The sequence below is a fragment of the Staurois parvus genome, unplaced genomic scaffold, assembly GCF_062004578.1.
Source record: "Staurois parvus isolate SC_StPar_1 unplaced genomic scaffold, SC_StPar_1.0 ptg001051l, whole genome shotgun sequence".
Classification (NCBI taxonomy): domain Eukaryota; kingdom Metazoa; phylum Chordata; class Amphibia; order Anura; family Ranidae; genus Staurois; species Staurois parvus.
Genome location: NW_028318847.1, coordinates 4,242,568 through 4,267,727, shown reverse-complemented (window position 1 = coordinate 4,267,727; position 25,160 = coordinate 4,242,568). Strand labels below are relative to the sequence as shown.

Here is a 25,160-nt window from a genome sequence, read left to right as displayed (position 1 = left end):
ATGTCAGATAACTAGGAAAAAAAAATACTGTCAGAAGTGGGATTCGAACCCACGCCTCCAGAGGAGACTGCGACCTGAACGCAGCGCCTTAGACCGCTCGGCCATCCTGACAAGTTATGTGAAGACTAGTTGTGTATTGTGGTCCAGTCATTGGGTTTTGTAATGTACTAAATCTATATTCTGGAATTATCAGAAGTTCCTTGTTTGAGGCCCCATTCACGTCATCACGTTCTGGAAACGTGTGCAGAAGCACACATCACACTTGCGATGCCATTGTTTCTCAATAGCACCCTAAATGTGGCTAGGAGATGCGCTTTTTGTTGTACAACAAAACGTATGAAAAATGTTCTTTACAAAATGCATGAGGCTCAGTGCCAAAAAAAGGTGCAGGGCCTATTTTAGTGTATTTGTCAACAAACATGAAAAACGCGTGTCTCAGAAAGCTGGGGGGAAAGAGAGGGGGTCAAACTTCGGCTTGGGTCACCTAGTCGATTCACCCACACAGGGGTGTGCATGTGTTCCATGTATCCCTGTGTAGGAAGACCCATTGATGTCAGTTGGGATGCAGCGGTTGCACAAAATCAGACGCTGCTCCCAATTTGACATCTGTACTGGTACATGGAACTGAACACACTGTTAGTTCCGGGACATGCATCTGCACCCACACAGATATATCAAACTGACAGCGGCAACTGTATTTGTGCCGCCATTGCGTCCCATTTGACATCAGTGGGCTGCCTGCATAGGGATACGTCGAACACCTGTACATCTCTGTGTGGGTAAACATGGCCTTGCACAGGTGTGCGCATTGATGTGCCCCATGTGAACAATTCTAAGACAGTGGTCTCCAAACTGGTGCGGCCCTTTGCTTGCTTTTATCCAGCCCTTGGGCAATATTTCATCCACTGATACCAACAGTGGGGCAAAATTCTCCCCATTGACACCAATGATGGGGCACAATTCCTCCCAATGACACCAATGATGGGGCACAATTCTTTCCAATGACACCAATGGTGGAGCAAAATTCCTCCAAATGACAACAATGATGGGGCACAATGCTTCCCAATTACACCAATGATGGGGCCCACTGACACCAATGATGGGGCATAATTCCACCTACTGACATCAATGATGGGGCATTATTCCTCCATATGACACCAATGATGGGGTGCTATTCCTCCCAATGATGCGAACGATGAGTCACAATTTCTACCAATGACACCAACAATGGGGCTCAGTGACCCCACTGATGGGGTACACTTGCTCTCACTGACACATTTGATGAGGCACAATTCCTCCCGCTAACCCCTAAAAATGGGGCATTGTTTTTCCCACTGACAATGGGACCTTTTCTACTCCCAAAGGCCACAGTCCCACCCCCCTAAAGTCTGAAGGACAGTAAACTGGTCCTTTGTCTAGAAAGTTTGGAGACCCCTGGTCTAAGAGTTTTACTAAATGCAGCAGCCAGTAATAGGACACCATCATTACAGGTAATTGATTTTTAGATAACAAATGGCAAGAATTTTTTTTTTCCCTCCAGAGTTCATTTTCAAAGTACATATATACCCTCACCTTGTAAAACAACCCATTCAGTTTAAAATAGAAATGAGAGGTAAAGCACTTGTGCATAGTGTAGTGCTACCCCCTTAAGGGCAGCTGAGTATTTTTGGGTTCCATGTCTGTCCTGAGTCTGCTATGAAAACTCAACCCCTGCTGACACCACTGTAAACATTTGACCAGGAGGACCCCCCCCAGCTTGGAACCATAAATAAATACACACAGTACATGTGAAACTCGAAAAATTAGAATATCGTGCAAAAGTTCATTTATTTCAGTAATGCAACTTAAAAGGTGATACTAATATATGAGATAGACTCATAACATGCAAAGCAAGATAGTTCAAACTGTGATTTGTTATAATTGTGATGATTACGGCTTACAGCTCATGAAAACCCCAAATCCACAATCTCAGAAAATTAGAATATAGTGAAAAGGTGCAATATTCTAGGCTCAAAGTGTCCCACTCTAATCAGCTAATTAAGCCATAACACCTGCAAAGGGTTCCTTAGCCTTTAAATGGTCTCTCAGTCTGGTTCAGTAGGAATCACAATCACGGGAAAGACTGCTGTCCTGACAGTTGTGCAGAAAACCATCATTGACACCCTCCATATGGAGGGAAAGCCTCAAAAGGTAATTGCAAAAGAAGTTGGATGTTCCCAAAGTGCTATATAAAAGCACATTAATAGAAAGTTATGTGGAAGGGAAAAGTGTGGAAGAAAAAGGTGCACAAGCAGCAGAGATGACCGCAGCCTGGAGAGGATTGTCAGGAAAAGGCCATTCAAAAGTGTTGGGGACTTTCACAGGGAGTGGACTGAGGCTGGAGTCAGTGCATCAAGAGCCACCACACACAGACGGATCCTGGACATGGGCTTCAAATGTCGTATTCCTCTTGTCAAGCCGCTCCTGAACAACAAACGTCAGAAGCATCTTACCTGGGCTAAAGGAAAACGGACCTGGTCTGTTGCTCAGTGGTCCAAAGTCCTCTTTTCTGATGAGAGCAACATTTGCATCTCATTTGGAAACCAAGGACCCAGAGCATGGAGGAAGAATGCAGAGGCACACACTGCAAGATGCTTGAAGTCCAGTGTGAAGTTTCCACAGTCTGTGTTGATTTGGGGAGCCATGTCATCTGCTGGTGTTGGTCCACTGTGCTTCATTAAGTCCAGGGTCAACGCAGCCGTCTACCAGGAGATTTTGGAGCACTTCATGCTTCCTTCCGCAGACGAGCTTTATGGGGATGCTGACTTCATTTTCCAGCAGGACTTGGCACCTGCCCACACTGCCAAAAGCACCAAAACTTGGTTCAATGACCATGGGATTACTGTGCTTGATTGGCCAGCAAACTCGCCTGACCTGAAACCCATAGAGAATCTATGGGAAATTGCCGAGAGAAAGATGAGAGACATGAGACCGAACAATGCAGAAGAGCTGAAGGCCGCTATTGAAGCATCCTGGTCTTCCATAACACCTCAGCAGTGCCACAGACTGATAGCTTCTATGCCAGGCCGCATTGAGGAAGTAATTGCTGCAAAAGGGGCCCAAACCAAGTACAGAGTACATATGCATGCTTATACTTTTCAGAGGTCCGATATTGTTCTATGTACAATCCTTGTTTTATTGATTGCATGTAATATTCTAATTTTCTGAGATTGTGGATTTGGGGTTTTCATGAGCTGTAAGCCATAATCATCACAATTATGACAAATCACGGCTTGAACTATCTTGCTTTGCATGTAATGAGTCTATCGCATATATTAGTTTCACCTTTTAAGTTGCATTACTGAAATAAATGAACTTTTGCACGATATTCTAATTTTTCGAGTTTCACCTGTATAGGGTGAAAAAGTATACTGGTTGTATTGAGGTCAGAATATAAAGAGATAACAAAAATAAATCAGTAGATGTGCATGAAATAAGAGTTAAATGCTCTAGAACAGTGGTTCTCAACCTGTGGGTCGCGACCCCTTTGGGGGTCGAACGACCCTTTCACAGGGGTCGCCTAAGACCATCGGAAAACATATATTTCCGATGGTCTTAGGAACCGAGACACCGCTCCTCTATCCGTCTCCAGGTGTGGGCGGGATGACATGCCGCCCCTGTCATCTGGACACACCTCGGGGATCAATCCTCGCCGGTGATTGGCCGCCGGAACTGTAGCTCAGGCGATGCACACAGGCGGCCAATCACCGACGAGGAGGTGGAGCTTGGAGAGGAGGAGCCGAGCGGCACCGCGAAGATCGAGCGAGTGAAGAGGAGGAGAGCGGCCGGAGAAGGAAGACAGCTGACCGGTAAGTGTCTGTACCATGGGAGAGGGAGAGAGCGAGCCCAGGCTGGAGCAGGGGTCAGCAAGGTAAGTATCATTGGTGTCAGTGGGAGGAATAGTGCCCCATCATTGGTGTCACTAATACCAATGATGGGGCACTATTCCTCCTCCCACTGACACCAACGATGGGGCACTATTCCTCCCCCCACTGACACCAACGATGGGGCACTATTCCTCCCCCCACTGACACCAACGATGGGGCACTATTCCTCCCCCCACTGACACCAACGATGGGGCACTATTCCTCCCCCCACTGACACCAACGATGGGGCACTATTCCTCCCCCCACTGACACCAACGATGGGGCACTATTCCTCCACCCACTGACACCAACGATGGGGCACTATTCCTCCCCCCACTGACACCAACGATGGGGCACTATTCCTCCCCCCACTGACACCAACGATGGGGCACAATTCCTCCCCCCACTGACACCAACGATGGGGCACTATTCCTCCCCCCACTGACACCAACGATGGGGCACTATTCCTCCCCCCACTGACACCAACGATGGGGCACTATTCCTCCCCCCACTGACACTAACGATGGGGCACTATTCCTCCCCCACTGACACCAGTGATGGGACACTTTTCCTCCCACTGACATCAGTGATGGGACACTATTCCTCCCACTGACACCAGTGATGGGGCACTATTCCTCCCACTGACACCAATGATGGGGCACAGTTCCCCCCACTGACACCTATGATGGGGCACTGTTCCACTGGCACCAATGATGGGGCACTGTTCCTCCCACTGGCACCAATGATGGGGCACTATTCCCCCCACTGACACCTATGATGGGGCACTATTCCTCCCAATGACACCAATGATGGGGCACTATTCCTCCCACTGACACCAATGATGGGGCACTATTCCTCCCAATGACACCAATGATGGGGCACTATTCCTCCCACTGACATCTATGATGGGGCACTATTCCTCCCACTGGCACCAATGATGGGGCACTATTCCCCCCACTGACACCTATGATGGGGCACTATTCCTCCCAATGACACCAATGATGGGGCACTATTCCTCCCACTGACATCAATGATGGGGCACTATTCCTCCCACTGACACCAATGATGGGGCACTATTCCTCCCACTGACACCAATGATGGGGCACTATTCCTCCCACTGACACCAATGATGGGGCACTATTCTTCCCCCCACTGACACCAACGATGGGGCACTATTCCTCCCCCCACTGACACCAACGATGGGGCACTATTCCTCCCCCCACTGACACCAACGATGGGGCACTATTCCTCCCCCCACTGACACCAACGATGGGGCACTATTCCTCCCCCCACTGACACCAGTGATGGGGCACTATTCCTTTCACTGATACCAGTGATGGGACACTTTTCCTCCCACTGACACCAGTGATGGGACACTATTCCTCCCACTGACACCAGTGATGGGACACTATTCCTCCCACTGACACCAGTGATGGGGCACTATTCCTCCCACTGACACCAGTGATGGGGCACTATTCCCCCCACTGACACCAATGATGGGGCACTGTTCCCCCCACTGACACCTATGATGGGGCACTGTTCCTCCCACTGGCACCAATGATGGGGCACTGTTCCTCTCACTGGCACCAATGATGGAGCACTATTCCCCCCACTGACACCTATGATGGGGCACTATTCCTCCCAATGACACCAATGATGGGGCACTATTCCTCCCACTGACACCAATGATGGGGCACTATTCCTCCCACTGACACCAATGATGGGGCACTATTCCTCCCACTGACACCAATGTTGGGGCACTATTCCTCCCACTGACACCAATGATGGGGCACTATTCCTCCCACTGACACCAATGATGGGGCACTATTCCCCCCACTGACACCTATGATGGGGCACTATTCCTCCCACTGACACCAATGATAGGGCACTATTCCTCCCACTGACACCAATGATGGGACACTATTCCCACCACTGACACCAGTGATGGGGCACCATTCCTCCCATTGACATCAGTGATGGGACACTATTCCTCCCACTATCACCAATGACGTGGCACTACTCCTCCCACTGCAAAATTACAGTTATGAAGTAGCAACGAAAATCATTTTATGGTTGGGGGTCACCACAACATGAGGAACTGTATTAAAGGGTCGCGGCATTAGGAAGGTTGAGAACCACTGCTCTAGAAGGTTCAACAAAGTATTGTAACACAGTATCACATTAACCACTTGCCCTCCTGAGGATTTACCCCCCTTAATGACCAGGCCTCTTTTTCCTACTCGGCACTGCACTAATTCAACTGATAATTGCGCAATCATGCAATGCTGTACCCAAACTAAATTTACTTCCATTTTTCCACACAAATAGAGCTTTCTTTCAGTGGTATTTGATCTTCTGTGCGCTTTTTATTTTTTGCACTATAAACAAAAAAAGACCAAAAATTTTGAAGAAAAACTATACTTTCGGCTATAAAAAATATATAGTAAACTCAAAGTTAGTTATAAATTTAGGCCAAAATGTATTCTGCTACATGTTTTTGGCAAAAAAAATCCCAATAAGTGTATATTGATTGCTTTATGTGAAAGTTATAGCATCAACAAACTATGGTATAGATAATGGAATTTACACTGCTTTTACTTTCTGACTGCCCATCACATTCCTTGAGGTGCTAAAATACCAGGATAGTACAAACACCCCCAAATGACCCCTTTTTGGAAAGTAGACACCCTAAGCTATCTGCTGAGAGGCATATTGAGTCCATGGAAGATTTTTTTTTTCCCGCAAGTTTCTGGAAAATGACAAAAACATTTTTTTTCATTTTTTTTTTGTTTTATTTTACACAAAGTTGTCATTTAAATTATATATTTCTCACACAAGCCATGGGTATATGTGGAATTACACCCAAAAATACATTCTGCTACTTCTACCAAGTATGGGGATACCACATGTGTGAGACTTTTTGGGAGCCTAGACACACACCCGAGCCTGAAATCCAATGACCACTTTGAAAGCCTGAAGGTGCGTAATTTCCTCATTTCACTTCCTCACTGCCTATCACAGTTTCGGAGGCCCTGAAATGCCAGGATGGCATCAAACCCCCCCACAGCCCTTTTTGGAAAGTAGACACCCCATGGAATTTGAAAAGAGGCATGGTGGGAATTTTGATCTATTTTATTCTCCCAAGGTTTTGAAATATAAAATAAAAAACAAAAACATATTTTTTTTTTTCTTTTCTTAATTTTCCAAAAACTTGTGGCAATAAGTGGTACCCCATATGGAAAAAGGATGACACCAAGTCCCAAACTATGTTGCCACTACTTCCCATGTAGTCTGGGCATCCGGGGGGCTCCACATGACTTTTCTTTTTCTCTTTTCTCTCGTAAATCCAAACGTATATGTATAGCCTGTTGCCCTCTCACGGGTCTTCTACATCTTGACCCCATATCTGGCACGCTTGCTGGGGAAATGAGGGACTCATCAAACGCAGATGATTTGCTGGGGAGTATAGACATCTGCAAATTTTTGGTTAAGGTGATTTACGAGGGGCCAAATTTTGTGGAGCCGGTCAAATTCAGGGTTACGCCGAGGACGACAGAGTGTATTGTCATTGAAATGCATAAAACACATTATACTCTCATCTCATAATATGCTTGGCCATGGCAGCAGAGAACACGGGCATATGATGAATCGGGTCTGTGGACCAATACAACCATAATTCATTTTTTAGTAATGCCCATGTTAAGGGTTAGGCCCAAAAAAAAAATTTAAATTCTGAAACCGTAATGGGTTTCCATGCGAATGGTCTGCCAAGGTTTGAACTTGGGTTTTCGGTAATAAATTGTTGTGCACATAAATTGCACAATCAATGCATACAGATATTCTCTTGAAAAACAGCTCCAAAAAAAATCAAGGGGAATAGTTAAATTTGCTGTTTCCACCAGATTGGACAGTGAATGGGGGAAGTACGGGTGCTGCAGAATATGTGGGCTGCCAATCGGGATTTGCAAGCACATCCAGAAGGATACTAGTAGCTCTACGGGACTGTGTGCGAATTCTTGGTGGTTGCGGGACATTACTTGTGCTCCCCAGCGCACCAGCTTGTACTGCACTTATGGGACTCACCACCTCACCAAGTGATACTGCAGTGTTGGTATGTGAAAGACCAGGATATACTAGGCCGCTGGTGCTCGCCAGTTCACCAAAAGGTAGAGCGGCACTAGTACTGGCACTCTGCTGCAATTGAGAGTCGTCAAAATTTACTGGCAAGTGCTAACAGAGATCAGGCCTGATTCTGCGAACACTGCGGTTTTGTGTGCAATGTATCAAGTGATAGTGACCTACTGACACTGCACTTGCTGGGGGAGAAGGGGGGGCAAGCGTAGGGGCTAAACGCAGGTGCTGGCAGGGCTGATCCCACTAACGCTGTGTTTTTGGGGACACTATACTAAAGTGAACGCTGGTATAGTGCTGATCTGATCAATGATATTGATCCATTCAGACACTATACAAGCAATGGAGGTTTATTGTGTATGAGCATGTTCCTGGAAATCAAGGGGTTAAATGTGATTACTGGTGTACAGACGTGCAATCTGACGCTATCTGGGAGGGGCACGAAAACCACGGGAGCGCGAGTCATGTATATATATGCAATTTTGCGCACCCATATATTCTGCGACATGTCTTTGCTGAAAAAAATCCCAATACGTGTAAATTAATTGGTTTACTTGAAAGTTATAGCGCTTACAAATGGCGATCTAGATACTGGATTTTTGTTTTTTTATATACTAATAGCGGCGATCAGCAACTTAGGCGGCGATCAGCAACCTATGATGGCGATCAGCAACCTATGGTGGGACTGCAGCGGACATTCAGACACTGGGGGGGAACTGACTTGGGGTCACTGACATCCCCAGTGACATCAATACAGTGATCAGTGCTAAAAAAAAAAGCACTGACACTGTACTAATGGCACTGGGGAGGAAGGGGTTAACAATGAGAGGCAATCAAAGGGTTAACTGTGTGATGGGAGTGTTTTCCTAGGGGTCGGGGGGGTGTGTGCTTCACTGTAAGCACACTGATCGGGACGGCTGTGCTCAGCCATCCCGAGCAGTGTGCCCAAATTGACAGGGAGGAGAGCTGCATTGTAAACAATGCAGTCGTTCTCCCTGTCGGTGTTTGCCGGCAATCACTGGACTCCGGCGGGTAATCTCCGGCTGGGACCTGGTGAATGACTCCCTGGGCCACGATCGGCAGTGCCGGTAGGGTGGTCGCGTACCCCCTACCTGAAAATGCAGACCACGTTTATATACATGATCCTACGCACAGGGGCTGCCTTGTCACAGTAAATGTACTGTGGGTTGTCCCCTAGTGGTTAAGCACCTCCCAATTTTCCTACAGGATCAAAATTTAACATCAGTCCCAGCCTCTGAGATATCTCTACCAAAGTGAGCCGGGAGAAACTACCAAACTGTCAGGCTAACTCGCTTTGGGCTCTCAGTTACTGGTGACTGGGTTTAACTCTGGAGCTGAAGTCTTTTGTTAAAATACATGCAAAAAGGACATTGTTGCTTTTCACCAAAGTGTCCAATCTTCTGCATGCTCGATGGGGCCCTAGTTGGTGCATATTAAGATTCAGAGCCTTCTTTGTGTGAAAGCAAGTTTCCCTCTAGATGGTGAAATCTCAGAAAAAAAAACAACTCATTCTTGAAGTAATGTTGAACTTAAGTGAAATCTCTTCAGGCCAAAGGATGAAGGCAAAGATTTACTGAGACTCTAGAAAGGGGCAGAAGCAGACTTTAGCAGAGGTTGACTCCTCCTAAAAAGGTAGTGAGCTAGTCTGAGGAAGCACATTCCTTTGAAGTTAGAAGAGACTTGAAAGGAGACACTAATATGATTCTATCTTGTGTTCGCTTAATATCCTGCAACCAGTATTACAGGTGAAACTTTAAAAATAAGAATATTGTGCAAAAGTTCATTTATTTCAGTAATGCAACTGTCAGGACGCTGGTGCTCTGCAGGGTCGCGCCGGGCGGCGCATGTGCAGAACACCAGTCCTCACTAGCGGACGAGCAACGGGACCTGGGCATGCACAGCAGCGGCGGTGTTCGCGCATGCGCACTCGCGATCGCGGACACGCGCCCAGCACCAATGACAGTGCGGGGCGGGCTATTTAAACGTGGAACAGGTATGTCAATTTGCCTTTTGGTCTTACCTGTTCTGTTCCTGATTTGCGTTCCTGTGTTATCCGTTGCCGACCTTTGCTTGTTCCTGATCCTGCTGACTTCTCCTGATTAACCCCTGGCTTGCCTGACCATTCTTCTGCCTGATCCCTGGTACCGCGCTGCCCGCTACCTGCTGAACCTGGCTTGTGACCCCGACCATTCTCTGCTTGATCCTCCACGCTGCCCGCACGATACCGACCCGGCCTGTCTGACTACGCTTACTTCACCCAACGATCCATCCATCCCGCACGGATCACCTTTAGTAAGTCTGCCTGCCTCTTCTCATCAGACTCCGTTCCTGCACTCCCCTGCCAGTACTCTCTACCATAGCCGGACGCACTCGGGGGTCGCGACCTGGTTCCAGTCTGCACCAAGTCCATCCCCACCATGAGGGGCCCTGGTGAATAGCAGGCTGGGACTTAGACCCCGCGCCCTGAGGAAATGCGTGCTGTGGGCTGCTAGAGACACTGCCAGGCGGCACCTAACAGTACCAAATGGCCAAAATGTCGGAGCCTGGAAGAGGACCATCCCCACTGGAGGAAATGTGTCAACACCTGGCGGCTCTAACTCAGGCGGTAAAGACACTGCAGGAGGGCTACACCCATCTGGACGGTCGGGTCCAGACCTTGACCACCGCCATTTCGGCACCTCAAGACCCGGGTACCTCACCCGTGGCTGGCAGTACTCCCGGAATCCCGGTCGGTCCGGCAGGGCCTACACCTATGCCAGAACCATATGTTCCTATACCGGAGTGATTCAACGGGAATCGCACGAAGTTCAGAGCATTCCGCAATGCCTGCCAGCTGTACTTCAGGCTGCAGCCACGCACATTCGCCACAGAATCCGTGAAGGTGGGGTTCGTCATTTCCCTGTTACTGGACGAACCTCAAGAATGGGCCCATCAGTTATTGGAAACCCAGCAACCACTGCAGCTGGAGTCAGTGTCAGTATTTTTCGAAGCGGTGGGCCTTCTGTACGATGATCCCGAGCGAGCAGCATCAGCCGAGTCGGCCCTTCAGGCTCTCAGACAGGGTCGTAGGCCGGCGGAGGAATATGCAGCGGAATTCAGGCGTTGGATGGGAGACACGCAGTGGAACGATGCGGCCTTGCGCAATCAGTTCTGCATAGGCCTATCCGAGTCCTTAAAGGACGAACTAGCCAGGGTAGGCATACCAGCCACGCTAGAAGACCTCATTACCCTGGCTATCCAGATCTATCGACGCTTACGGGAGCGCAGGATGGAAAGGTCAGGTCATGGTCTGAGGCCTGCATGGATGTTACCCCGTGTTTCAGGGCAGTCCAGTAGCCCTACAGGGGATTGCAGCCCAGAAGCTCTAGGTCCACCTGAACCAATGCAAGTGGGGCTAGCTCGTCCCTCCCTAACACCTTAAAAACGCCAGAGACGCCGTCGCAACAACCTGTGCCTCTACTGTGGAGAAGCGGGCCACATGGTACGTTCCTCTCCGGTGAAGACGGGTAAGTGCGCATCTGTTCCAGCATGTCGAAGGATTGCGAGGCTTACAAGAAGACCTGCGTGGTCTGTCAAAGGAATAAGCCTTCCAGGAACAAGGCTTGGGGGCTGTTGCGCCCTTTACCCGTACCTAACAGACCATGGGAAATTATTTCTATTGATTTTATCGTGGACCATACCGCCATTTTTGTGATTGTGGACCGCCTATCCAAGATGGCCCATTTTCTGCCTCTTAAGAACACACCATCTGCTGCGGAGACAGCCCAAATTTTTGTGAAAGAGGTGGTGAGACTCCATGGAATCCCAAAGGATATCGTTTCAGATAGAGGAGTCCAGTTCACCTCAAAATTTTGGAAGGCTCTATGCGAAACCTTGGGAATCAAGTTATCACTTTCCTCAGCATACCATTCACAGACCAATGGACAGACGGAACATACTAACCAAACCTTGGAACAGTATCTCCGATGCTATACATCATTTCTTCAGGATGATTGGCTAACTCTTTTACCACTAGCCGAATTTGCTTATAATAACGCAAACCACGCGGCTATTCAGCAATCTCCATTTTTTGCCAATTATGGGTTCCACCCGACTTTTTTACCGGACACGATTCCAGAAATGTCGGTGCCAGCTACACAAGACTTGCTGCAATTTTTTTCAACAAACAATAGGGTCCTACAAGAGGCAATCCGGAAGGCCCAGGAGGGCAGTAAGAAAGCTTTTGATAAGAAAAGAAGAGGTGAGCTTGTTCTGCACCCGGGGGATCAGGTCTGGTTGGCCACAACAAACCTAAAGATGACATGCCCATTAAGGAAATTGGGACCAAGATTTTTGGGCCCATTTAAGGTGAAACAGAAGATTAATGAGGTGGCGTACGAGCTTATACTTCCTGAGTCTTTTAAAATTCACCCGGTATTTCATGTATCCCTGTTAAAACCCGCGGCACCGGACCCATTCCCGAACCAGAGATCTAGGCCTCCAGAGGCCATAAACGTTGATGGGGAGGAAGAATTTGAAACTGAGACAATTCTAGACTGTAGGAAGAGGGGAGGCCATACCCAGTTTCTCATTAAGTGGAAGGGGTATGGCCCGGAAGAGAATTCATGGGAACCTGTCCAGAACGTTCATACCCCTAGGCTGATTCGGGATTTTTTTGATAACCATCCACACAAGAGAGAACAATTGGGCACCCGGCGGCTGCCCGTAGGGGTGGGGGCAATGTCAGGACGCTGGTGCTCTGCAGCGTCGCGCCGGGCGGCGCATGCGCAGAACACCAGTCCTCACTAGCGGACGAGCGACGGGACCTGGGCGTGCACGGCAGCGGCGGTGTTTGCGCATGCGCAATCACGATCGCGGACATGCGCCCAGCACCAATGACAGCGCGGGGTGGGCTATTTAAACGTGGAACAGGTATGTCAAGTTGCCGTTTGGTTTTACCTGTTCTGTTCCTGATTTGCATTCCTGTGTTATCCGTTGCCAACCTCTGCTTGTTCCTGATCCTGCTGACTTCTCCTAATTAACCCCTGGCTTGCCTGACCATTCTTCTGCCAGATCCCTGGTACCGCGCTGCCCGCTACCTGCTGAACCTGGCTTGTGACCCCGACCATTCTCTGCTTGATCCTCCTGTACCACGCTGCCGCAGGATACCGACCCAGCCTGTCTGACTATGCTTACTTCACCCGACGATCCATCCATCCTGCACGGATCACCTTTAGTAAGTCTGCCTGCCTCTTCCCATCAGACTCCGTTCCTGCACTCCCCTGCCAGTACTCTCTACCACAGCCGGACGCACTCGGGGGTCGCGACCAGGTTCCAGTCTGCACCAAGTCCATCCCCACCATGAGGGGCCCTGGTGAATAGCAGGCTGGGACTTAGACCCTGCGCCCTGAGGAAATCCATGCTGTGGGCTGCTAGAGACACTGCCAGGCGGCACCTAACAGCAACTTAAAAGGTGAAACTAATATATGAGATAGACTCATTACATGCAAAGCAAGATAGTTCAAGCCGTGATTTGTCATAATTGTGATGATTATGGCTTACAGCTCATGAAACCGCCAAATCCACAATCTCAGAAAATTAGAATATTACATGCAATCAATAAAACAAGGATTGTACATAGAACAATATCGGACCTCATGAAAACCCCAAGTCCACAATCTCAGAAAATTAGAATATTGTGAAAAGGTGCAATATTCTAGGCTCAAAGTGTCCCACTCTAATCAGCTAATTAAGCCATAACACCTGCAAAGGGTTCCTGAGCCTTTTAAATGGTCTCTCAGTCTGGTTCAGTAGGAATCACAATCATGGGAAAGACCGCTGACCTGACAGTTGTGCAGAAAACCATCCTTGACACCCTTCATAAGGAGGGAAAGCCTCAAAAGGTAATTGCAAAAGAAGTTGGATGTTCCCAAAGTGCTGTATCAAAGCACATTAATAGAAAGTTATGTGGAAGGGAAAAGTGTGGAAGAAAAAGGTACACGAGCAGCAGGGATGACCGCAGCCTGGAGGGGATTGTCAGGAAAAGGCCATTCAAAAGTGTTGGGGACATTCACAAGGAGTGGACTGAGGCTGGAGTCAGTGCATCAAGAGCCACCACACACAGATGGATACTGGACATGGGCTTCAAATGTCGTATTCCTCTTGGCAAGCTGCTCCTGAACAACAAACAACATCAGAAGCATCTTACCTGGGCTAAAGAAAAACAAACCTGGTCTGTTGCTCAGTGGTCCAAAGTCCTCTTTTCTGATGAGAGCAACTTTTGCATCTCATTTGGAAACCAAGGACCCAGAGTATGGAGGAAGAATGGAGAGGCACACACTACAAGATGCTTGAAGTCCAGTGTGAAGTTTCCACAGTCTGTGTTGATTTGGGGAGCCATGTCATCTGCTGGTGTTGGTCCACTGTGCTTCATTAAGTCCAGGGTCAACGCAGCCGTCTACCAGGGGATTTTGGAGCACTTCATGCTTCCTTCCGCAGACGAGCTTTATGGGGATGCTGACTTCATTTTCCAGCAGCACTTGGCACCTGCCCACACTGCCAAAAGCACCAAAACCTGGTTCAATGACCGTGGGATTACTGTACTTGATTGGCCAGCAAACTCGCCTGACTTGAACCCCATAGAGAATCTATGGGGCATTGCCAAGAGAAAGATGAGAGACATGAGACCGAACAATGAGGAAGAGCTGGAGGCCGCTATTGAAGCATCCTGGTCTTCCATAACACCTCTGCAGTGCCACAGGCTGATAGCTTCCATGCCACGCCGCATTGAGGAAGTAATTGCTGCAAAAGGGGCCCAAACCAAGTACTGAGTACATATGCATGCTTATACTTTTCAGAGGTCTGATATTGTTCTATGTACAATCCTTGTGTTATTGATTGCATGTAATATTCTAATTTTCTGAGATTGTGGATTTGGGGTTTTCATGAGCTGTAAGCCATAATCATCACAATGACAAATCACAGCTTGAACTATCTTGCCTTGCATGTAATGAGTCTATCGCATATATTAGTTTCACCTTTTAAGTTGTATTACTGAAATAAATGAACTTTTGCACAATATTCTAATTTTTAGAGTTTCACCTGTAATGCAAGGTGTTACAATAGATATGAAAAATATTATAAATACCCTTTTCCTTTTTTTTTTTTTTTTATAAGTGATCACATACCCTCTGTTCTCAACTGCATAAGGAAGTCAGAGAGCTAGGGACAGAGAAATAGCAAGGCACTGGTCTTCCCAGTGAATGACTGTGTATGGGGAGGCATGTCAGCACAAGTTTTACCTCTTTGTACTTACTTAGGTAAATGCAGCATTGGTCCGATGCTGCACCTGTTCCTCGCCGGCTCTAAGGATGAGAACACAGTGATCACTGAGTTCTCGCAGCCACTTTGAGCAGAGAACGGGACTGTCAGTAACCACTCTTTGCTCTGCTCCTTCCCCCCACCCTCACTGAAGCGCTGGGCTGTGGAGGTGGAGGGAGCGGCTAGCTCAGGCTCTCAGCATTTCACTGAGAGCCTGAGCCAGGTACCACTGCAGACTCCGGGGTGGATCCTGAGTGACAGCAGCTTACAGCAGACTTCATTCCGCTGTCAGCTGAAAACAGGTCATAAGAGTTTAGAATGAATTGCACTCCTGTGATCCACAGAAGAAGTACATTCCAAAAAGCTTTGACTATACAGTCAGGTCCATAAATATTGGGACATGGACACAATTCTAACATTTTTGGCTCTATACATCACCACAATGGATTTGAAATGAAACAAACAAGATGTGCTTTAACTGAAGACTGTCAGATTTAATTTGAGGGTATTTACATCCAAATCAGGTGAACAGTGTAGGAATTACAACAGTTTGCATATGTGCCTCCCACTTTTTAAGGGACCAAAAGTAATGGGACAGAATAATAATCATAAATCAAACTTTCACTTTTTAATACTTGGTTGCAAATCCTTTGCAGTCAATGACAGCCTGAAGTCTGGAACGCATAGACATCACCAGACGCTGGGTTTCATCCCTGGTGATGCTCTGCCAGGCCTCTACTGCAACTGTCTTCAGTTCCTGCTTGTTCTTGGGACATTTTCCCTTCAGTTTTGTCTTCAGCAAGTGAAATGCATGCTCAATCGGATAAAGGTCAGGTGATTGACTTGGCCATTGCATAACATTCCACTTCTTTCCCTTAAAAAACTCTTTGGTTGCTTTTGCAGTCTGCTTTGGGTCATTGTCCATCTGCACTGTGAAGCGGCGTCCAATGAGTTGTGAAGCATTTGCCTGAATATGAGCAGATAATATTGCCCGAAACACTTCACAATTCATCCGGCTGCTTTTGTCAGCAGTCACATCATCAATAAATACAGGAAAACCAGTTCCATTGGCAGCCATACATGCCCATGCCATGACACTACCACCACCATGCTTCACTGATGAGGTGGTATGCTTAGGATCATGAGCAGTAACTTTCCTTTTCCATACTCTTCTCTTCGCATCACTCTGGTACAAGTTGATCTCGGTCTCATCTGTCCATAGGATGTTGTTCCAGAACTGTGAAGGCTTTTTTAGATGTCGTTTGGCAAACTCTAATCTGGCCTTCCTGTTTTTGAGGCTCACCAATGGTTTACATCTTGTGGTGAACCCTCTGTATTCACTCTGGTGAAGTCTTCTCTTGATTGTTGACTTTGACACACATACACCTACCTCCTGGAGAGTGTTCCTGATCTGGCCAACTGTTGTGAAGGGTGTTTTCTTCACCAGGGAAAGAATTCTTTGGTTATCCACCACAGTTGTTTTCCGTGGTCTTCTGGGTCTTTTGGTGTTGCTGAGCTCCCCGGTGCGTTCCTTCTTTTTAAGAATGTTCCAAACAGTTGTTTTGGCCACGCCTAATGTTTTTTCTATCTCTCGAATGGGTTTGTTTTGTTTTTTCAGCCTAATGATGGCTTGCTTCACTGATAGTGACAGCTCTTTGGATCTCATCTTGAGAGTTGACAGCAACAGATTCCAAATGCAAACAGCACACTTGAAATGAACTCTGGACCTTTTATCTGTTCATTGTAATTGGGATAATGAGGGAATAACACACACCTGGCCATGGAACAGCTGAGAAGCCAATTGTCCCAAAACTTTTGGTCCCTTAAAAAGTGGGAGGCACATATGCAAACTGTTGTAATTCCTTCACCGTTCACCTGATTTGGATGTAAATACCCTCAAATTAAAGCGGACAGTCTGCAGTTAAAGCACATCTTGTTCGTTTCATTTCAAATCCATTGTGGTGGTGTATAGAGCCAAAAATGTTAGAATTGTGTCGATGTCCCAATATTTATGGACCTGACTGTATGTATTTCTCCTTTAATCACTGTAGGAGAGCAGGCTGAGTTCCCAGCACAACCAGAAAACCGGCCACGCTTAGATGGATGTTCTCTCATGCTTAGTGTAGTAAATTTTTAATAGGAAAGTAGAGGGACTGGCATGAGTGCCTGGGATTTCACACAAAGGAAGCAATACAAAGAGAACAGGATACCTTTTTCATACAAGTACAGGAGGCACATATCAGGAATATGAAATGTTGGAGTAACACATTCTTTAAAGTTCACCTTTTATAAAAAAATATTAAATTCACATATTTTTGAAGGTAAAAAAAAAATTTGTATTTTTTTATGGTTTTAAATTGTGACAGCTGGTGTGGGTGAAGATCCCCCACCAGATGACACTGGGATGGCGGGGTCAGGGGAAGAGGAGGCAGGAGCTGTAAGAGGTTGCATGTTCCACCCTAAATGTAACATGCTACAAAGGTTAATTTATCCTATTAATTATGTCTATATGAGAGAGAGATAGCAGAAAATCCGTGAGTAGAAATGTGCAGAACGAAAAAAAATTGTTTTGATTTGTTCTTTAAATAATTTTGTTTAGTTAAATTCATTTCATTTGTTTTTTGAAATTTGTTAAGTTTATTCATTGTAAAGTTCAATTTGAAATTTCCAAAATGGGTCAAATTGAATTCAATTCAACCGAAATCGATCAAGTATCAAATCGGCATGCAAATTCAAATTCTATTCGAAACTCAAATTGTTTATATTATTTCTATTTTGTTTTATTGTTTTTATATTCGATTCAATTCTCTTTCATTCTATACTGTTATTTTCTATTCTATTTATTCTATTAGAACATGTTACATATATCTTTACGTCTGGAGGAAAAGAAATGTAATCTCCAAATATGGAAAGGTTTCTTCACAGTAAGAGCTGTGAGAATGTAGAATAGACTCCCTCAAGAGTTGGTTCTGGCCAGCTCAGTGGATTGCTTTAAAAAAGGCCTGGATTCTTTCTTAGATACACAGAATATAACTGCTTACAAACATTTATAGGTAAAGTTGATCCAGGGAATATCCGATTGCCTCTCGGGGGATCAGGAAGGCATTTTTTTTCTCTGCAGGAGCAAATTGAATCCTGCTTTGCTGGGTTTTTTTGCCTTCCTCTGGATCTACTGTGGGTGTAGGATTATAACTTTTTTTATGGTTGAACTGGACGGACTTGTGTCTTTTTTTCAGCCAGACTATGTAACTTTCCCTTATGATCAGAAAAGAATGTAGACTGTTCCCCATTATTGGTGTCAGTGGAAGAAAGTGCCTCGTTGTTGTCTGTGAAAGGAATGGCACCTCATATCAGTAGGAGGAATAGTGCCTAGAGGTCCAGATAAAGGCAAGCAAAGGGGCACATCTGGATTGCAGGCTGCAGTTTGGAGAACTCTACTCTAGTAGTTAGTACAAAACCACCAAAAAAAAGCAGTTTATACTTTTCCTTTTTGAAATCTTTGTCACAGGGTGATCAGATGCTGCCAGCATGTCCAATTGCACCCAACAATCTAAGGGCCACTCCATTCATAAAAACTGGATTGGAGTGAGCATTTTTGCTCTCAGCTGTTATTTTTTTATGTTATTTTACACTGAGCTGACAATGAGTTCAGTGAGTTCAATGCTTTATTTTTCGGGCTTTATTTATCATAATTTATGCAGTCCTCCTTTTCAAAGACAACTGCTGTGAGAAACAAAAAGGGTAACAGAACTAGAACGGAACTAAAAAAATATGATAAAAGGTTGTGACAAGTGTTATTTATCTAATGCTGTACTTCAGGAAAAAATAAAAAAAAAAAAGCAATGGACCATGGGGCATAAAAAAAGACAGAAGTTGTGGGGGGTGCTCTTGACATCTAATCTTACAGATACAACTGGCCCTTTGAGGGCACCCATAATGCTGATCTACCTGATCTATCGACCCCTGCTCTATGCTATTTTCATGTCACAGACCATTTTTGGGTGGGGTGGGGTAAGGAATATAAATAATTCCCTCAAAGTAGAGTGCATGGGAATCATTGGCCAGGCAGAAGATTATCCCTTGCAATGTCACCTTGTATCCCAGGTTATGCCCATTGCAGAGCAAGGACCTTTAAAGGGCAGGTTGGTAAGGACTGCGTAATAGACCAGCCACCATTACTTTACTTTTCAAGTAGTTTTAGGGATAGTCTTTGCTGCTTGGATGCCAATAAGAATGCACGCTGGGCTTGTTAAGGAGAATCCAGGTGGGTGAATGTCAATAAATATGATTTTAAATAGGTTAAGCCTGCCTAATAGAGATTGCATGAGTTTAGATGAGGAACAGCATTGAGCTGAATATTGACAGGATCCAAGTCTGGATTCATATATTGGGTATGAGGTGATTGTAGCCGTATATATATATATTGGGTAAGAAGCATTGACTAAACGATATTTTGACTGGGACACCCAATGCAAGGTGGTTTGTATTGTAGTATGAGAAGCAGCAGGATAGAGTGCAAGCTAGAGTATTGTTCAAACTCATCTGTTAAGGCCTAGGTATTGGTGTAGAAAGGGAGTAGCATCAATGCAACATAACAAGATATTTACAAATAGAAGCATTCTTTATTACTATGCTTCTAGCATCAGTCTCTTGTTATGCTGAGAGGTCTGAAGCCTGATAGCCAGAAGCCTCTCTGAAGAGGCAAAGGATTAGAAACATTACCTTTTGTTCTGACTGTAGTTTTAGAATTGGCATAAGAGCATAGGTGGGAAACATAGGGTTCCAAAGGGTAGTGGCTTCACCCCATCAAGCATACAATGGGAAATAACTCACACAAAAGGGAATGGTGCTTGCAAACAAACTTATTTATATATTTATAGTGATTCTAAAGCCAAAATTGTGTTTAACTTTAACACATTCTCTGCATTAAGGTAAAAAACTCCCCATTAGCTATCCTACCCCCACCATCCATAAACACTTACCTGCCTCCTTTCACAAATGCAGCCCTGCCCTGGCTGAAACACTGCTTTCCACTCTCTTCTGCTTTCACGGGAGACTCTGAGAGCATCCATAGGCTCCTGAGGCTGTCATTCAAACTCCTATGAGGAGGGGAATTGTTTATGGGCGCACACAGCCTGGATCAGGAGTGAGCACACACAATATCCCCCTTAGCAGCTGGCTTGCTAAGGGGGCAATCAAAGGAAGAAGGAGCAGACTACAGTAATGGGTGGTATGCCAGAGAGTTTGGCAGACACAGGAAGGGCGAAAGAGTTGCCACTTCATCCCTTACTGCGGCGGGTTGGCACGTGCAGGGAAATGACGTACAAATACGACATTGTGCCTGCTTCAGGTTAGGAAAGCGCAGCACACCCCTTAGGGTTGCCACCTCATCCCTTTAAATCCAAACACATATATAGTTACACAGGTTCTGTGGCTAATTAACGTGGTAATTAAACTCATTTAATGCCTTATCTGCATTACATTAGTCTCAGAACCTGTGTAATTAATGTGTTCAGTTTTAAAGGGATGAGGTGGTGCCCCACTGCAGTATATTTACTGTGATGGCTCGGCAAGTGGATAAACTGCACATCCACCTCTGCAGCCAACTAAAAGCTTCCTCAGAACACTTATGCCGCCTTCTGAGCAAAGTGTAAAAGACCTCCTGTGCAGGGGCGGACTGACCATTTGGAAACTCGGGCACTGCCCGTGGGCCTGGGGTCAGTAGGGGGCCCCATGGGATGCCCCTGGTACCTTTCTCATAGGCTTTTTTGAGTTTGGACAAGGACACGGGCAATATGATCCCCTATTACCCGGCGGCCCCATGAGTTGTCAGTCCGCCCCTGCTCCTGCGCATGAGTGGGAGTGGACTAGGGACAAATTCTCATGTGTGCTTCCTTTGAGACACCACCCAGGGATAGAACAAACATGGCTGCCCTTTAACGAGTGGGGTAATCCAAAGAGCAACTGCGAAAACACAGCCAAAAAAGGGCTTTCTGGCCTAGTGCATTATCCCTTGGGTACTTTATTAAAAATCATACACACAAACCATGCAGGTTCACAGCATATCAAGCCACTAACTCGTGGCACAATGGTTAGTCAGACCCAGAGTGTTCCAATGCCAGAGAGATGCCATCCAGGATCCAAACCAGCTTATGTGTTTCATGGGTAAAGCCTCTTCTTCAGATCCTTCTCAGCCCCAAGGCACTAATACATGTGTGCCTGCAACATGGGTGAAGGTGCCACTAAGAATTAACAGCACCTACAGTGGGGATCGAAAGTTTGGGCACCCCAGCTAAAAATTTGTATTAATGTGCATAAAGAAGCCATGGAAAGATGGAAAAATCTCCAAAAGGCATCAAATTACAGATTAGACATTCTTATAATATGTCAACAAAAGTTAGATTTTATTTCCATCATTTACACTTTCAAAATAACAGAAAACAAAAAAATGGCGTCTGCAAAAGTTTGGGCACCCTGCAGAGTTAATATCTTGTACTGCCCCCTTTGGCAAGTATCACAACTTGTAAACGCTTTTTGTAGCCAGCCAAGAGTCTTTCAATTCTTGTTTGAGGTATCTTTGCCCATTCTTCCTTACAAAAGTCTTCCAGTTCTTTGAGATTTCTGGGATGTTTGTCACGCACTGCTCTTTTAAGGTCTATCCATAGATTTTCAATTATGTTGAGGTCAGGAGATTGTGAAGGCCATGGCAAAACCTTCAGTTTACGCCTCTTGATGTAATCCCCCGTGGATTTCGAGGTGTGTTTAGGATCATTATCCATTTGTAGAAGCCATCCTCTCTTTAACTTCAGCTTTTTCACAGATGGCATCAAGTTACCATTCAAAATTTGCTGAAATTTTATTGAATCCATTTTTCCTTCTACTCGTGAGATGTTCCCTGTGCCACTGGCTGCAACACAACCCCAAAGCATGATTGATCCAACCCCATGCTTAACAGTTGGACAGAGGTTCTTTTCATTAAATTCTGTGCCCCTTCTTCTCCAAACGTACCTTTGCTCATTCCAGCCAAAAAGTTCAATTTCCACAGAACTTGTTTCCAAAATGCATCAGGCTTGTCTATATGTTCATTTGCAAAGTTCAAACGATGATTTTTGTGGTGAGGACGTAGAAGAGGTTTTCTTCTGATGACTCTTCCATGAAGACCATATTTGTACAAGTATCTCTTTATAGTGGAATAGTGTACCACAACTCCAGTGTCTGCCAGATCTTTCTGGAGGGATCGTGCAGTCAAACGTGGGTTTTGAATTGTTTTTCTCACAATCCTGCGAGCTGCTCTGTCTGATATTTTTCTTGGTCTTCCAGATCTTGCTTTAACTTCCACTGTTCCTGATGACTGCCATTTCTTAATTACATTCCGAACAGAGGATATTGACATCTGAAAATGCTTTGCTATCTTCTTATAGCCTTCTCCAGCTTTGTGAGCGTCAACTATTTTCAGTTTCAGTTTTCTAGACAACTGCTTAGAAGAACCCATGGTGCTGATTGTTGGGGCAAGGTCAGATGAGTCTGGGCATTTAAAACCTTTGAGATTGACATCACCTGGTCTTCCCAGACGATGATTGAGAACAATCCATGACACTGGCAGGTCTCAGCTTGGCAAAGGGGGCAGTGCATGCTATAAATTCTGCAGGTGCCCAAACTTTTGCAGACGCCATTTTTTTGTTTTCTGTTATTTTGAAAGTGTAAATGATGGAAATAAAATCTAACTTTTGTTGACATATTATAAGAATGTCTAATCTGTAATTTGATGCCTTTTGGAGATTTTTCCATCTTTCCTTGGCTTCTTTATGCACATTAATACAAATTTTTAGCTGGGGTGCCCAAACTTTCGATCCCCACTGTATGTACATTTGCAGAAGGCAGTGAATTTTTGTGTGGTGTGGGAAAATGCATGATTTCGAACATGTTCTGGCACCTCACCTGGTGTTAAGTCATCAGTCTTCCTCTAGCTGTCATGCTGGGAAGGTTTTTGTAATTTGACTCTCACACAACAGAAAAAGGCCTCTCACCTCTTCACACAGTCAAAATGTCAACGCAATAGCTCTTGGAGAAAAAAAAATGTAGCAAACCAAAATGTTACATGCTAAAGAGCCTACAAAGCTCAACTATATATATTTCTAGAATACATTCAAACTCATGGGCGGTGTGAGGTTCCATGGTGTAATGGTTAGCACTCTGGACTTTGAATCCAGCGATCCGAGTTCGAATCTCGGTGGGACCTTGTTTTTTTTTAAGTCTGTCTTTAAGCAGCCGTGGTGGCTTTCATTTTATCGATATAAGCTCCATTTTATGAATTCAAATGCTCAGCAATTGATTGTAATTTTTAAACGTAAAATGCAGATCACAAATTCATTCATGTGAAAGATTGAACCAGGAATAGTAGGGTATTATGAGTTACATTCAGCATATCATGCTGTGAGGAACACGAAAATGAATAAATAAATCAAGCAACAAGAAAGAAAACGTGGCCTCCCCGTCGGGGAATCGAACCCCGGTCTCCCGCGTGACAGGCGGGGATACTCACCACTATACTAACGAGGACTAACCTATCAGATTTGCTGGTGGCAGCGTTTTTGTATGAGACATCAGCACAGCAATGTACTAAGATTATGTATAGTCAAGAATGCTGAGAAGGTACTATGTCGATGCTATACACTTGTATTGGCTACAAAGTAACTCACCCATTACTCCTAACCACTTTCGCCATAGCCAGCTAATGTGTAGGCTGGGCTAGCATTGAGGCCATTGTTCAGGTCACTGTCTCCCTGGAGGAGGATCTCTGTGCAGAATTCAGTTTATGAAATCTAATATTCTACAATGCAATTTAAATTATTTACTTTGGTGGATAACATGGTAAAACATTCAAAATAATGTTTAAATAGTATGGAGTATTGTCGATTGAAACACAATAATTAAAAATATATATATATTTTAAAAAATAAACATGAAAAAGATGTGTCAGAAGTGGGATTTGAACCCACGCCTCCATTCGGAGACCAGAACACCCAACTGGGGAAGACATTCACAGTCTTGAGTCTGGCGCCTTAGACCGCTCGGCCATCCTGACACCTGGTGTGTTTAAACTCTGAAAACTACTTATACTCTATACAGTAGGGAAGATAAAACTGTTTATTTTTAATTCTTCCACAATATTTGCTTTTCCAGGAACTCCCTTCTTAGCTCGATGTTGTCTTTGTCAAACTCTCAAATGAGTTATAAAGGATAAGTTCCCGTTTGTAAAAAAAAAACAATAAATGTACTTTTTTTCCATGTAAAGTATTACACCCATGATCAGCAGATCACGGGTGCAATGCATGGCTCCAACAGACTGTCAATGTAGACTGCGGGCACCGAGTTGTCTGGCAAGACTGCGGGCTCCGAGTCATCTGGCAAGACAGTGAGCATCGAGTCATCTGGCGGAACAGCGGGCATCGAGTCATCTGGCAAGACTGCGGGCACCGAGTCATCTGGCAAGACTGCGGGCACCGAGTCATCTGGCAGAACAGCGGGCACAAAGTCATCTGGTGGAACAGCAGGCACCGAGTCATCTGGCAAGACAGCGGGCACCAAGTCACCTGGCGGAACAGCGGGCATCGAGTCATCTGGCAAGATTGCAGGCACTGAGTCGTCTGGCAAGACTGCGGGCACCGAGTCATCTGGCAAGACTGCGGGCGCCGAATCATCTGGCAAGACTGCAGGCGCCGGGTCATCTGGCTCGACAGTGGGCACCGGGTCATCTGGCATCAGGTCATCTGGCTCGACAGCAGGTACCGGGTCGTCAGGCAT

At 45.7% G+C, this 25,160-nt stretch overlaps 4 non-coding genes across 4 annotated transcripts; 1 reads left to right on the top strand and 3 right to left on the bottom strand.

The window, feature by feature from the left end:
• Positions 1-28: 28 nt before the first annotated feature.
• Positions 29-111, bottom strand: TRNAL-CAG (transfer RNA leucine (anticodon CAG)). The gene has a single exon. It is a non-coding gene; the product is annotated as a tRNA-Leu (tRNA).
• Positions 112-23,523: 23,412 nt separating this feature from the next.
• TRNAQ-UUG (transfer RNA glutamine (anticodon UUG)) lies at positions 23,524-23,595 on the top strand. The gene has a single exon. It is a non-coding gene; the product is annotated as a tRNA-Gln (tRNA).
• Positions 23,596-23,843: 248 nt separating this feature from the next.
• TRNAD-GUC (transfer RNA aspartic acid (anticodon GUC)) lies at positions 23,844-23,915 on the bottom strand. Its single transcript has one exon. It is a non-coding gene; the product is annotated as a tRNA-Asp (tRNA).
• Positions 23,916-24,330: 415 nt separating this feature from the next.
• On the bottom strand, positions 24,331-24,441 carry TRNAL-CAA (transfer RNA leucine (anticodon CAA)). The gene is made up of 2 exons: positions 24,404-24,441; positions 24,331-24,376 (listed from the first exon to the last, which is right to left on the bottom strand). It is a non-coding gene; the product is annotated as a tRNA-Leu (tRNA).
• Between the last annotated feature and the right edge of the window lie 719 nt (positions 24,442-25,160).